Genomic DNA, 14,992 nt, shown 5'->3' with positions numbered 1-14,992 from the left:
AACGTTATTCCACTACAGAAAGGCTTCAAAAAAAAGAAGAAAATCCACCTTTTGGAGTGTCCCAGCCAGAACCCAGATCTTAACCCAACAGAGATGCTGTGGAATGACCTCAATTCCAAATTCCAGAAGGTTCACATACTTTTTCTTGCCACTGTATATTCCAGTGATTCTTGTCTAAAACATGGATGACTTCATACACAACTTCTTACAAACTGTCTTTAAATTCATCATGAAACCAAAAATGACCCCATTTATTTATTGATAAATGTTCCTGTTGTGCACAATCATTGCACAGTATTCCAAAGAGTCGTTGTAGTCATGCATTAAAATGAAACTTTTCCTCCCCTAAAATGACTTTCCTTTTTGGCTGTTGTCACTCAGTCCATATAGGCAGGTAAAATAATGGTAACCAATAGTCAGATAGCTAACCCAGTAGAATGATGATCTGTACCAGTGCTGGTGGTGTTTCAGCAAACGCTCTTTCAAATCTGGTTCTATTCTGGTATGGAATGCCCACTTTTTTTTGTCATCCAATCTGTTCCCAATGGATATAAACAAGTCCTGCCAATGCCATGATTGATTTATTTATTTATTTAGTTGAATATACCATTATGAAAGTTAAATGGGCTGCTAATTTTTAAAGTCTGTCTTGGAATTTTAGTGGCAGTACGCAGCTGCATTAGTTCGTTTGTTGACCAATGTCAGCACTTTACATTCTGTGAAGTTTCTGCACTGACTACTATGGCTGGTTCTTGGCCAGATGGATCTGAAGTGTCAATGCAATATTGTGAGGAAAAATAATCAATATTTTATTGTGTCGAAACTGCCTTATGGACCTAACCGGAAGTGAACTGTTGTCTGGACTCTTGCTTGTTCAGGCAGTATACCTACAGTACAAGTGACAGTCAATAGCTGCTTTTCCACTATCGGGCTAGTGCAAGCCAGGGCTATCAACTGGTCAGCTAGGGCCAGTATCCTCGGACATCGAGCTGCAAGACCATAATCGATCTGCGTTCCCACCATCGGGCCAATAACTCCGCTGCGGTGCCAACATCATACACCCTGCCCATTTCACAAGCATGAGGGAAGCTCAAGCTGAGGTATCATTTTATTTAGTTATCTAGAATATTGAGTTTATATTGAATGTAAACAGCAAGATAAGTTGGCATTGACAACTCACCGACTGTATCTGCCGTGTTGTCCCGAGTGGTCTCTCCACTAACAGCAGGATGATGTCCCAGCGCACAGTCTATGAAAGTTCACTGAACCATGGAAAGTAATATCTTTGGACACCGCTTTGTCCAATGGCCATTTTAACAGATTTATACTGTGCCCGCATTTTATAAAAAAAAATTCCCGAACCTGTACCGTTGTGCACTGGATACACAACATGGTAAGTTCGGCGAAACTCCGCCTTTGACTTTGAACCCACCTCGGTCCTTGGTTGGCCTTGTTTGGCCCAAGGGTAATTGTCGGGCCAAAAGCCATTGGCCATTGGCCCCAAGGAGGCACGATGAAGCCCCGGAAGTGACAGTAGGAACGCAACTGGCCCTGTCATTTGGCCCGATAGTGGAAATGCGGCTAATGTGGTCAAATGGTGCCTGTCTCTGGCATATGCCAAGGTAATGCGATAATCCAGAATGTTTTTTCTATCTCTTTATTTGAAAGGCTTGTTTAAAGGTTTTGCTGCTTTCCTCTCTCTCTTGGCTGTACCAGTGGGGGGAACGGATGAAAATAGACGTGTTTTGCCACAGAATGAAAGCAGGAGAAAGTGAGAACTGTAGGAAGGAGAATGAAAGGACACACAACCATGGGTGCAGTGCTCTGCTTTTTGGAGTAGAGTGCTACCTGAGCAGATGGCACGTCTCTGTGTGAAGCGGGCACCGCCAGGGTTCAACACATCACAGAGGGCACCACTACATTAATGTTTCTGCTGAAACATCACACCCCTACTGAAGAAACCAGAGACAGTTAGAGGACATTTGAAGCTGCACATTCAGCCATTTCAAAAGATTGAATCAAAAATATGCATCACTATTAATATAGTGGATAGTTAGGGATAGTGATTTGCACAAAGTCCTAACAGTAAGTGTTAAACATTCAGTGTGTTTGTGCTCCAGACATGAATGATCTCTCAAATCATGTGTGTTGTTGAGGAGATGTGTACTCTATTTTTTTTTTCTAACCAATCAGGCAATTTTTCCTGGCAGATGATAAAACGATGAAAAAATCCCATAGATTGAGGGTGGACTCTTTTGATTTGAGCTAGTTAGTAACCACATGTAAACCAGTAAGAAAACACCATAGCGATACCTTAGCAACAGTGTTTTTAAAAAACAGTGTTTCTCCCCAATTTGGAATGCCCAATTCCCACTACTTAGTAGGTCCTCGTGGTGGCGCGGTTACTTCAATCTGGGTGGTGGAGGACAAGTCTCAGTTGCCTCCCCTTCTGAGACCGTCAATCTGCACATCTTATCACGGGTCTCGTTATGTATGACACCGCAGAGACTCGCAGCATGTGGAGGCTCATGCTACTCTCCGCGATCCACGCACAACTCACCACGCACCCCACCGAGAGCGAGAACCACATTATAGTGACCACGAGGAGGTTACCCCATGTGACTCTACCCTCCCAAGCAACCGGGCAGATTTGGTTGCTTATGCGTCCTGGCTGGAGTCACTCAGCATGCCCTGGATTTGAACTTGCGACTCCAGGAGTGGTAGTCAGCGTCTTTACTCGCTGAGATATCCAGACCCCCTCATATGACTTTTCTAAAAGGCAGCAGCCCCTGCTGGCAGCAGCATTTTTAACCATTTGCAATCTTGCAAGAGATGATTGGCTTATTGCTATATATAGAGAATTACAATAGTCGAGTCTAGATGAAATAAAAGCATGAATCACTTTCAAAGTCCTTGAAGGAGAGATTAGACTTAACTTTAGCCCAAACTCGAAAATGGAAGAAGCTAGATTTGAATACAGAATTTATTTAGGGCACTATCTTCCCCAGCGGTTTAACATAAGGAGATAGATAGTTCACCAAAATGAAGATTAGGAATACAAGAGGCCTCAGAATGGCCAAACACAATAATCTCAGTCTTAGTCTCATTCGGGTTTAAGAAATTTAAAGACTTCCAAAGATTTTATATCAGATAAACAGGTTAGTAAGGGTTCCAAGCCACACTTATCTTTTTTCAAGGGCAAATAGATTTTGGTGTTGTCCGCATAACAATGAAAGGACATACTATGTTTCTTAAAAATAGAACCTAAAGGAAGCATATACATGGAAAACAAGATAAGAGCTGGAATGGTTCCTTGAGGAACCCCACAAGTAAGATGCACTTTAGAAGATGAAAATTCACCAATATTAACTGAAAACTTCTAAATTTCAAGTAAGATTCGAACCAGCTGATGGCATTTCCTTGGACACCCATGCAATGCTCAAGGTGAGAAATGAGAACACCATGGTTTACCATGTCAAATGCAGCACTCCAATCTAAAAGCACAATGATTGCAAAACAAATATCAGTGCAGACTCAGTACTATGAGTTCTAAAACCTGACTCAAAGACTCATTCAAAAAAAAACTACCTTCTACATTCTCTAAAATCTTCAAAATAAAAGGGAGACTAGAAAAAGTCTAAAATGAGACATAATTGTAGGGTCTAGATTAGGCCTTTTGAGAAGAGGTTGTATAGTTGCATGTTTATCATCAAATGGATCAATAAGGCTGATAAATTCTTTAGCCAGTTAATTTGATGGGCAGCAGGCATGTATATTAAAATCACCAAGAATTAAAAATCTATCAAACTTGGGTATAATATCCCCTAAAAAGTCAGAAAACTCGTTAATAAAGTCATTGTTTAGTTTTGGTGGTCGATACACCGCTGCGATCACCAGTGGGTTTTTCAGTTTCAATTGAAACAGCTGAAGTTCAAAACTTGAATAGGCATCAGTCATTAAAGTCCAGCAGCAGAAACTATATTTAAAAAAGGATACCAGTCCTCCCCCTCGACCTGAGGTTTGGGGGTGAGTTAAAAAACTTGCAGCCAGAGGGTACAAGTTCAGAAAAAGTGCTTAAATCCCCAGAGGTTAACCAAGTTACAACCAAAAATTCAAGCCGCGAGAGGTGAGAAAATCCTTTAGAATAAACATCTTATTTACCACTAATCTAGCGTTAATCTGAGCCATCCTGATCCTCAGCGAGTCGTCAGTGTGATGCACAACACAGTGGTTGAAGATTTCGTAGATTCACTCCACCTCGGCGAAGACGGGGCGGCTGATGTGTAGAGAGTTTAACAAGAGTTTGGAATGATGGGTGAGATCTACTGGAATGGCACTTCTAAGAAACGCCAAGAGACGAAGAGATCGCAGTTTATTCCATGTGCAGTAAAGCCCAGACATGGGTGAAACACACGTTGAGACGTCAAGCGAGACTAAAGTGTGACAGCTATGCCACTTCGCTTTCCTCATCTTATGTGACGCTTCCTCCCGGGTAGAGAGCACGGCAACCGGTGCAAACAAGCAGGTAGATTTGCCAAAAAGGGAGGGAGGGGGTGGGGTCAAAGTATGGTCCTCTCTGATCTTGTTTGAAGAGCTCATCAGTAGTAAAGTGAATATTGGGAAGGGTTTGACGATCGTACACCAGTACCATTGATACATTCTGAATTAAAAGATATATTAAGCATGTAAATATAAACAAACTGGGTAACAACTGACGGTAAGCCACACACACCGGTGTCATCTTGAATTGCAAACCAGATGCCCTCTAATGTGACTGGTTGGACAGTTTATTTTTTAATATTTATTTGATATGAGCTCTATAATTTAGGTTTCATAAAAGTCGGTAAATCGCATTCAGTTGATAACGCATGGTCAATGCTAATGCTGTTAAACCCAAATAAACGCATCGGGGGCAGGTGCGTACACAGTACAACGAGGAAATATAGAAAAAGCCCACACACTATCGTATAGCTTGCAAATCTGTAATATCCTACACTGCTTCTTCAGGCATTCTATTAATTTCTCTGAAGATTCTTCCAGTTGCAAGTATATCACTGTTACCATCATGATTTTCTCGGAAGTTTCACAAATAATGCTGGCGATGCGCTGCGAACTGAACCAGAGAAGGTTAATATTGGAGGACATCCTCATGTCAGCGTGAACTGAAAATTCTCCGCTATTCTCCGCGGCATCCACGCACAACTCACCACGTGCCCCACCGAGAGCGAGAACCACATTTTAGCTCTAGTGACTCTACCCACCCTAGCAACCGGGCCAATTTGGTTGCTTAGGAGTCCTGGCTGGAGTCACTCAGCATGCCCTGGATTCGAACTCGCAACTCCAGTTGTGGTAGTTCAGCGTCTTAACTTGCTGAGATATCCAGACCCCCTCAAATGACTTTTCTAAATTTGGCTAATTCCAATGATATCGTACGACTTTCACTACAGCCAATGACATCACTGGACATCACACACAACAGCTTCCTATCATGTTTACACACTCTAACGATTGGTTATTAATAAGCATGTCCTTTATGCCTTGTGCACCAAACTCGTGCTTGCTTCCGCATTAGACATCCGGGCATTTGCACATGATGAAATCATGCAAATTTATACGAATTAACTCATACGAAATCATACAAAATAGCCAACTAGAATTTTCTTAAGACTGGGTTGAAAATACCAAGCTTACTGGATTGTTGGATTGGATTAATCAATTCTTTCTTGCTGTTTCTTCTGCTAAAAATGCATGTGTCTCAATGTTAATGAAATTTAAAAAAATCTGTCATCCACAAACGTTTTCGTCAGTTTTTGACAAGATTAACACTGCTTTGCAGCCGTTTAAGCAGCACCCTTAAAAGCAGCCTTAACCCCCCTAGTCAATCATTTTCTTCAGAAATGATTCAAATCTAATTCAGGGAATGTTATTTCCGTTAGTCTCCCCTAAAGTAACGATTCTCTCCCTGCATGTGCACACTCTAGAGGTTTCATGACTACACACGCCTGGCCCCCAGTTGGGCTAATCAGCCGAGGAGAGGGACTAATGCAGCAGATCGTGGCAGTTCGAGAGAGAGAGAGAGCCACACACAGCTGCCATGTGTGTGGTTGTGTTGTGTGTCTTTTTGTTTAAATGAAATATTATTTTGACTGTTCAGCCGGTGCCCGCCGCCTCCTCTCCCCATTTGAACCTTGTTACATTGGTGCCGAAACCCAGGAAGGAGGAGGGATGCGCTGTCGTGGAGTCATCACCACTGCCATCTGCCCAAAGGAGCAGCCGCAAGGGGAGGAGGGGCTCGCTGCCGGCTGCCTGGAGCGGTGGAGCCGCTGCCAGGGGCGGAGGAGTTCCCTACCGGCCGGCAAAATGCGGAAGGGCGTTCCATTCGCCAAGGGTCGGAGGAGTGATCGAGGACCAGGCGACGGCGTGTCTGGGGAACCCGACGAGCAAGTTTTTTTTTCTCTCTCTCCTCTCTCTCTCTTACTGTCCCTCTGCCTTGCTCCTGTGCATGGTCGTGTGTTCCTGATCTACTGGGTTTTATTTGAGTGAATGGAAGTGAATGGAACACACAGTCCTGTCTGTATTGTTGAGGTGAACCAGAAGACCTCGATTAACTGGTGTGTCAATTCAACAACGTTTCATAGCTACTTGCAGGGACTTGCTGCTCTGAGACAGAAATGGCAAACGTTATTGACTGTTCTGTCGCTTACTACCTGTGTGAGAGCAGAAGGAACAGAAAGACGTGATTAGCGCTTCTCTCGGATGTGAATGTGGCACGATTGTGTGTTTGCTAAGAGAGGTCGAGAGAGACTGAAGAAAGAATGGATGAGGAGAGAGAGAGCAGGAGTGTGACATGGTAAAGTGTGTTTGTTCTGCCCTCTAAATACACACATGGGTAATTGGGGTGATTCGCAGAGGTGTGTGTGTAATTGGGGGACGGGGCAGATGTGCACCACATGGGGGCGGAGGGAGATCTATTCTCTCTTGGTGACAGAGCCTGTTGCCATGGAGATCCTCATGCCATTGGTGCAGTCCTTGTCCAATGGGGCGTTAGTTTCATCATTGAGAATTTTCTCTCTCTATCTGTCTCTCTCCTCTCAAACAGTGCAGATTGCATAAGGTTTGTCACGGGAGCCAAAAGAGGCTGAGATTTTAACCTGACACACTTATTTTTAGAGAATGAAAGATGGAGATAGGCCGAGTGATTTCTCTCCCACACATATCCTCTTCTCATCTAGAGATGGATCATGTTTTAGCAGAACACTTGTTTTGTTCATCATGGTTCTTCCTCTCGATCTGGCCTCACTTACTCTCCATCAAGTCTCTGATCATGTTACATACAAATAGTGGCCAACTAATTCGTTATCTGATGGATATCTCGAGAGCAGGAGAGTTGTTGGCGATATGATGCTTATTTATAACACAACTTATAAAGTGTTATGTGTCAAATACTTTTTCCAATTTCAATGTGAGTGGACAACTATAAGTGAGAAATATAAGTATGTTGATTTCCCTGGAAAATGTAAACGCTGTGACTCTGTTTGTTTTAACATCTCAAGCCAGACACAACAATATTGGCTTGTGTTTCGAGCAGAACTACCTGTTTGGCCAAACAATGGCGGATGGGGGATGTTTTCGGGAAACCTGTTTGCAAACAATATTTTTTAAATTTTGTTTGGTGCTGGTGGCACAGAAACAATGCACTTCATCTTTAATGATAATGAATGCTTATTTTATACTAGAGCTTTGACAAATATGAAATTTGGATGACAATTTTCAAACAAGTAAATTCTCTCTGGATTCTATTATTCTCTCTCTCTCTCTCTCTCTCTCTCTCTCTCTCTCTCTCTGGATTCTATTATTCTCTCTCTCTCTCTCTCTCTCTCTCTGGATTCTATTATTCTCTCTCTCTCTCTCTCTGGATTCTATTATTCTCTCTATCTCTCTCTCTTTTTGGATTCTATTATTCTCTCTCTCTCTCTCTCTCTCTCTCTCTCTCTCTCTGGATTCTATTATTCTCTCTCTCTCTCTCTGGATTCTATTATTCTCTCTCTCTCTGGATTCTATTATTCTCTCTCTCTCTCTCTCTCTCTGGATTCTATTATTCTCTCTCTCTCTCTCTCTGGATTCTATTATTCTCTCTCTCTCTCTCTCTCTCTCTCTCTCTCTCTCTCTCTCTCTCTGGATTCTATTATTCTCTCTCTCTCTCTCTCTCTCTCTCTGGATTCTATTATTCTCTCTCTCTCTCTCTCTCTCTGGATTCTATTATTCTCTCTCTCTCTCTCTCTTTTTGGATTCTATTATTCTCTCTCTCTCTCTGGATTCTATTATTCTCTCTCTCTCTCTCTCTCTCTCTCTGGATTCTATTCTCTCTCTCTGGATTCTATTATTCTCTCTCTGGATTCTATTATTCTCTCTCTCTCTCTCTCTCTCTCTCTCTGGATTCTATTATTCTCTCTCTCTCTCTCTCTCTCTCTGGATTCTATTATTCTCTCTCTCTCTGGATTCTATTATTCTCTCTCTCTCTCTCTGGATTCTATTATTCTCTCTCTCTCTGGATTCTATTATTCTCTCTCTCTCTCTGGATTCTATTATTCTCTCTCTCTCTCTCTCTGGATTGTATTATTCTCTCTCTCTCTCTCTGGATTGTATTATTCTCTCTCTCTCTCTCTCTCTGGATTCTATTATTCTCTCTCTCTGGATTCTATTATTCTCTCTCTCTCTCTCTCTGGATTCTATTATTCTCTCTCTCTCTCTCTCTGGATTCTATTATTCTCTCTCTCTCTGAATTCTATTATTCTCTCTCTCTCTCTCTCTCTGGATTCTATTATTCTCTCTCTCTCTCTCTCTGGATTCTATTCTCTCTCTCTCTCTGGATTCTATTATTCTCTCTCTCTCTCTCTGGTTTCTATTATTCTCACTCTCTCTCTGGATTGTATTATTCTCTCTCTCTCTCTCTCTCTCTCTCTCTCTCTCTCTCTCTCTCTCTCTCTCTCGCTCTCTGGATTCTATTCTCTCTCTCTCTGGATTCTATTATTCTCTCTCTCTCTCTCTCTCTCTGGATTCTATTATTCTCTCTCTCTCTGGATTCTATTATTCTCTCTCTCTCTCTCTCTGGATTCTATTATTCTCTCTCTCTCTGGATTCTATTATTCTCTCTCTCTCTGGATTCTATTATTCTCTCTCTCTCTCTCTCTCTCTCTCTCTCTGGATTGTATTCTCTCTCTCTCTCTCTCTCTCTCTCTGGATTCTATTATTCTCTCTCTCTCTCTCTGGATTCTATTATTCTCTCTCTCTCTCTGGATTCTATTATTCTCTCTCTCTCTGGATTCTATTATTCTCTCTCTCTCTCTGGATTCTATTATTCTCTCTCTCTCTCTGGATTCTATTATTCTCTCTCTCTCTCTCTCTCTGGATTGTATTATTCTCTCTCTCTCTCTCTCTCTCTGGATTCTATTATTCTCTCTCTCTCTCTCTCTCTGGATTCTATTATTCTCTCTCTCTCTGGATTCTATTATTCTCTCTCTCTCTCTCTCTCTCTGGATTCTATTATTCTCTCTCTCTCTGGATTCTATTATTCTCTCTCTCTCTCTCTGGATTGTATTATTCTCTCTCTCTCTCTCTCTCTCTCTGGATTCTATTATTCTCTCTCTCTCTCTGGATTCTATTATTCTCTCTCTCTCTCTCTCTCTCTGGATTCTATTATTCTCTCTCTCTCTCTGGATTCTATTATTCTCTCTCTCTGGATTCTATTATTCTCTCTCTCTCTGGATTCTATTATTCTCTCTCTCTCTCTCTCTCTCTCTCTCTCTGGATTGTATTATTCTCTCTCTCTCTCTCTCTGGATTCTATTATTCTCTCTCTCTCTGGATTCTATTATTCTCTCTCTCTCTGGATTCTATTATTCTCTCTCTCTCTGGATTCTATTATTCTCTCTCTCTCTGGATTCTATTATTCTCTCTCTCTCTGGATTCTATTATTCTCTCTCTCTCTCTCTCTCTCTCTGGATTCTATTATTCTCTCTCTCTCTCTGGATTCTATTATTCTCTCTCTCTCTGGATTCTATTATTCTCTCTCTCTCTGGATTCTATTATTCTCTCTCTCTCTGGATTCTATTATTCTCTCTCTCTCTCTCTCTGGATTCTATTATTCTCTCTCTCTCTCTCTCTCTCTCTGGATTCTATTATTCTCTCTCTCTCTCTCTCTCTGGATTCTATTATTCTCTCTCTCTCTCTCTCTCTGGATTCTATTATTCTCTCTCTCTCTCTCTGGATTCTATTATTCTCTCTCTCTCTCTCTCTCTGGATTGTATCTCTCTCTCTCTGGATTCTATTATTCTCTCTCTCTCTCTCTCTCTCTCTCTCTGGATTCTATTATTCTCTCTCTCTCTCTCTGGATTCTATTATTCTCTCTCTCTCTCTCTGGATTCTATTATTCTCTCTCTCTCTGGATTCTATTCTCTCTCTCTCTCTGGATTCTATTATTCTCTCTCTCTCTCTCTCTCTCTCTCTCTCTCTCTCTCTCTCTCTCTCTGGTTTCTATTATTCTCTCTCTCTCTCTCTCTGGATTCTATTATTCTCTCTCTCTGGTTTCTATTATTCTCTCTCTCTCTCTCTCTGGATTCTATTATTCTCTCTCTCTCTCTGGATTCTATTCTCTCTCTCTCTCTGGATTCTATTATTCTCTTTCTCTCTCTCTCTCTCTCTGGTTTCTATTATTCTCACGCTCTCTCTCGCCAGTCATCAGGGCTTGTGACGCCATCCTCCACCTCACAGCCCACTTAGTCCAGTGAGACCCACTCTGACTCATCTACCACCCCCCCCCCACCCCCAAATCTCTCTCCATCTCTTTACATCTGTGCAACAGGATGCTTCACAGTCAGTCATACACATGAGATGTGTGTGTTGGCATTGGCTCTTAAGGCAGGGAATCCTTCAGTGATGCATTTTGCCCTTCATTTCAATGCATTACAGTGATCTGACCATCAATGAGTGTTCACCTTTCTCTTACACACAAACACACACTCAGCACAACCCACGCAGACTGTTACAAAACCAATATACAGCCAACCTGAGTATTATATGATATAAATATATGATGTTATTATATTATAGTAATATATAATATTATTGTGGCGAGCAGGGTGTGGTTGAGCGGCGTCTGTGCAGAGTGAGGCGGGGGAGATAAGTGGTGAACGAGTTCCACCTGTGTGCCACACCGGTCTCGTGTTCCAGTGAGGAGCAGCGGGAGTACTTATGGATAGGGAGAGAGAGACGCACGAAGCTGTGTGTGTGTCTGTGTGAAGCGACTGCTGAAGCAATTATGTTTATATGTGTTGGTCTTTGTTGGTTACACTGAAAAGTGTTATCATTAAAAGAACTTATGTTGGATTGTCCACCCGGCTCCCGCTTCCTCCTTCCACAGAAAGGTAGAGGTCTGCCACAATTATATTAATAATAGGGCTGTCGATTTAATGTTTTTTTTTTGTTGTTTTTTTTTCTTTTTCTCCCCAATTTGGAATTCCCAATGCGCTCTAAGTCCTCGTGGTGGCGTGGTGACTTGCCTCAATCCGGGTGGCGGAGGACGAATCTCAGTTGCCTCCGCGTCTGAGACCGTCAACCTGTGCATCTTATCACATGGCATGTTGAGGTGTGTTACCGCGGAGACGTAGTGCGTGTGGAGGCTTCACGCTATTCTCTGAGGCATCCACGCACAACTCGCCACGCGCCCCACCGAGAGCGAGAACCACATTATAGCGACCACGAGGAGGTTGCCCCATGTGACTCTACCCTCCCTAGCAACAGGGCCAATTTGGTTGCTTAGGAGACACTCAGCACGCCCTGGGATTTGAACTAGCGAACTCCAGGGGTGGTAGCCAGCGTCTTTACCACTGACCTACCCAGGCCCTTGAAAGCGACTTGAACTTGAGTAAATATAGTGCTAAATAAGAGTTTATTATCTTTTTTTTAGCAATTTTTTGCGTGTTATTTACTATATTAAATTGTTACATATCGGCATTGTATCGGCCTATCGGCATCGGCCATTAAAAACCCCATATCGGTCGATCACGATATATTATCCAGGCTGACAAATCGTCCAATATTGGACATTTTCATTATTATCTGCATTGATCAATAAATGTGCCTGAGGGTGTTTGTTTCCAGATCTGATAATTGTCAATGGATGATGCACTTTTGTGTTTTTAATATTTTTAGTAAATTCTGTGTGTCTCATTTGCTAAATTATATTATTTTATTATATGTAGAGCTGGATAAAAATATAGATTTTCTGATTCATCGTGATTTTCATTAGAACGAACCCAATATTGATTCTTGAAATTCCAAGAATTGTTTTTATTTTATTTTATTTAAAGTTGATTCGAGTTTTGGTTATGTTGATCTTTATATCTGTTAAATAATCAGATCCCAAATCTCTAGTTTAGCATTTGACCATTGGAAAAACCCATATTGGTCAACTACAGCGTCATTGGTTTGTTGTTTTTAGGCTGGCGACATTAATTGGCAGACTGAGAGAAGCTGTCCTGAGATGGCACACTTTACACCAAGGAACATTTGACCGCTGCTCCCAGATTTATTTTTAACATCACCTCTCTCTTCCTCTCCAACACAAATGGCAGGGGATGATGTTGCTGTCTCCTTGGCAACAAGATGAGAGAGAGAGAGAGAGAGAGAGAGAGAGATATTGCTCATTCATGAAGGCTCTTCTCAGTCATTCATTGGCACTTTATCTTCAGTATGATGTCTTTGTGTCTCTCCATTGAGTTCTTGAGGTTCGTCTCTTTGCTGCAGAATACTGTGTGTTTCATAAGCGTGTGTGTGAATGATTGGCCACTGGTCTCATGTGCTGCTGGTGACGTCTTTTCTGCAGTCGGGAATCCCAGCTATTCGAGTGCATGGTCTCTCTCTCTCTCTCTCTCTCTCTCACCCCTGCCCATCTCGTTCGCTCTCTCTGCAGTATGACGTCAGTGTTGGAGTTTCCTTCTCGTTTGTTCAGTGCTTTGAGCGTGTCGGCTGCTCAGTGTTGGTGCGTTATACATTTTTAGTGTGTGAACATTTGGCTGTACTGGTGAGGGACACATTTTTTGATGTAATGAAACACGATGAATCAGTGGCACTTACTAGTTTAAAAAAGCTCTTTTTTTATTTTTTTAAATTAACTTCTGTTAAATCTATGAGCAGGTGTGTTTAAGGTTATTTTTTTTTGCACATGTCTTCATTGTGTCTATGACACATCCTCTCTAAAACACTGAAACCAACATGTTTTGTGTGTTTGTTTGGGTGTCTGTTTTACAACAGATGGCAGGTTACTCAACCTTAGCTCCTCATGAACACATTGTTCCACACACACACACACACACACACACACACACACAGGTCGTTTGCATATATTTTATCAATTTTCATGCTTTTTATTCTTTTATCTTGTTCTTTATTCCAATGCATTGAGAAGCTACCTTTAAAGGTGCTTTATAAAAATAGTGTATTATTGTTATCACACAAATATTATACCTTTATTTTTGGCAAAGCACATGGTATGTGCCAGAACAAATATTTATATTTTTTTTAAATTGTATTTATTTTTTTTTATTTTTTTTACTATATATATATATATATATATATATATATATATATATATATATATATATATATATATATATATATATATATATATTGCAATTTTATTTTTAACAAAGCACATGATATTCTTTTTATTTATTTATTTTTTTATAATAATAATTTGCAATATGTTTTATTTTTGGAAAAGCACATGGTATGCACCAGAACAAATATTTATATTTTCTTTAAATTGTGTTTTTCCTTTTTTCTTTGTTTTACCCAAAAATAAAAAAAATAAAATAAAATATGAAATTAGTTTGCAATAAAAGCTACAATGTAACGCTATGACAGTTATACATTTATAATTTTTTTTTTGTTGCTGGAAAACAACGACACATGATGCAAAACATGATGATTTTGTTTTATAATTTTAACCCATTCTAGCTGATTGTTCTGAGATTATCAAATTATCAGTAGTCATTTTTGCAATTTCGACTAAACCCAGCTAGATAACATTACCTTGGCAACAAGTTAAAATCAGCAGAATTACAAGAACAACGAGCATGTTTAAATGTACGATCTTACTCTGATTTTGCTTTTTTTTATGTTTAAAGGGACAGTTCACCCAAAAATAAAAATTCTCATCATTTTCTCACCCTCATGCCATCCCAGATGTGTATGACTTTCTTTCTTTTGCAGAACACAAACGAAGATTTTCAGAAGAATCTTTCAGATCTGTAGGTCCATACAATGCAAGTGAATGGTGACCAGAACTTTAAATAACTCACAAAGGTAGCATAAAAGTAATCCAGTGGTTTAATCCGTGTCTTCAGAAGTGATATGAAAGGTGTGTGTGAGAAAAAGACCAATATTAAAGTCTTTTTTATATTAAATCTCCTCTTTCACTCTCACTTTCACATTCTTTTGTTTTTGGTGATTCACATTCTTCATGCATATTGCCACCTACTGGGCAGGTTGAGAATTTATGGTAAAAAAGGACTTAAATATTGATCTGTTTCTCACCCACACCTATCATATCACTTCAGAAGACATGGATTATACCACTGGAGTTTTATGGATTACTTTTATGCTGTCTTTATGTGCTTTTTGGAGCTTTAAATTTCTGGTCAACATTCACTTGCATTATAAGGACCTACAGAGCTGAAATATTCTTCTTAAAATCTTCATTTGTGTTCGGCAGAAGAAAGAAAGTCACACACATCTGGGATGACATGCACAGTATAAATTTTTACATATAATTGCAAATTAAAACACAAAAATGTAAAATGCACACATTTGTTTCCAAATAATAACCGTATGACACAAGCTGAATTAAACATGCAACATAAAAAGGTCAATGTAGCTTACGGCTGTTTGAAACATTAATAGGTGCATAATGCATACGGTTTCACCATTTAAAA

General features: G+C 40.5%; 1 protein-coding gene across 8 annotated transcripts in view; it reads left to right on the top strand.

Moving 5' to 3' along the window:
- The window catches only part of LOC127445764 (R3H domain-containing protein 2-like), a 76,533-nt gene that overhangs the window by 24,678 nt on the left and 36,863 nt on the right, over positions 1 to 14,992 (top strand). The gene's annotated exons all lie outside the window — the stretch shown is intronic.

This window comes from Myxocyprinus asiaticus, chromosome 9, assembly GCF_019703515.2.
Source record: "Myxocyprinus asiaticus isolate MX2 ecotype Aquarium Trade chromosome 9, UBuf_Myxa_2, whole genome shotgun sequence".
In the NCBI taxonomy this organism is placed as follows: Eukaryota; Metazoa; Chordata; class Actinopteri; order Cypriniformes; family Catostomidae; genus Myxocyprinus; species Myxocyprinus asiaticus.
This window is presented reverse-complemented; position numbering and strand designations above follow the sequence as displayed.